The following is a 740-nucleotide window of genomic DNA, read 5'->3' as shown; positions in this document are numbered from 1 at the left end:
TAAATTTTAAATTGATTAAATATATTTTATTAAAAAAAAAACTAATCAAAATCAACACTAAATATATTAGTAGAGCTTAGTTCAATTTTGTGACGATTTGATGATGATGAGGATGATGGGCAGTGGCAGAGTGGGTTGATAGCAATGGGATGAGTTGAGGCAGGGAATGAAAATAGGATGGGACAAGCTAAGAGTGATAACAAATTAACAATAGGTGAGGCAAGAGAATGAAAATGGAGTTGTGGAAGGTTCTCACAGTGAAGAGAGAGAATATTGGGATACATTAATAATTTTGTAAATAATTGGCTACTGATAGATAAAATTAATTATTGACCAAATATTTGGATCGTTTTATCAAATAAAATATATCTTTTAAAGATTATTTTATTGTTATTATTTTTTAAAATTTATTTTATCAAAATTTAAATTTTTTAGATGTCAAAATAGTTATTTACTCATGGTCTATATTCAATATTTTGATGTATCCTCAATAAATAAATAAAATATTTTTATAAGAAGTTAACAACCTCATAAGAATACTTTAATTTTACGCTAGAGTCTTTAATCTAATCCTAAATAATTTTAAAACAAATATGAGAAATGAAAAACGATGACAACAATTATTCATGCCAAAAAGTGGTGAGTAAATATACATACATACACACACTTTTATATATATATCACAAACTTATATTTTTTTTTGTATTATATTATATTATAAATATTATTATCTTAAAATT

This window comes from Arachis ipaensis, chromosome B06 (genome assembly GCF_000816755.2).
Source record: "Arachis ipaensis cultivar K30076 chromosome B06, Araip1.1, whole genome shotgun sequence".
NCBI classification, from domain to species: Eukaryota; Viridiplantae; Streptophyta; class Magnoliopsida; order Fabales; family Fabaceae; genus Arachis; species Arachis ipaensis.
The sequence above is the reverse complement of the archived record's forward strand: the minus strand, read 5'-3'. Positions refer to the sequence as shown.